This window comes from Actinia tenebrosa, unplaced genomic scaffold, assembly GCF_029948245.1.
Source record: "Actinia tenebrosa isolate PJP-AT-01 unplaced genomic scaffold, QUT_ActTen_1.0 PGA_scaffold3__52_contigs__length_22856419, whole genome shotgun sequence".
NCBI lineage: Eukaryota > Metazoa > Cnidaria > Anthozoa > Actiniaria > Actiniidae > Actinia > Actinia tenebrosa.
Window position 1 is genome coordinate 10,505,326 of NW_028292580.1, and position 378 is coordinate 10,505,703.

Genomic DNA, 378 nt, shown 5'->3' on the forward strand with positions numbered 1-378 from the left:
GTTCGCTTAGCAATCACTCTACAGCTAGCCGAGCTATCTCCACCTCCTGTGTTTGGTTATTTTATTGAGCCCAGACATCCCTTCTTCATTCGAAATACATGTTATTTTGGGAGAAAAAATATGGCTTCATCACACAATGTGTATTTCACACTTGTTGTTTTTTGGGGGAGTTTATAACATCCTTATGTATAACTATATCTACTTCCTTTTTACCAGGAGAAGCAATCATGCTCATTCACAAGTTCTTTTTCCATTTTTTATGTGGCTTTGCACTACGAGCTTTTATGAGTACTTTGTAAAAAACAAGGCCTCCGCTGATGTCCGTTCCCTGAGTACCAACATCGGCAGGGTCAAAGAAGTGCGTTTCATGAATTAGGT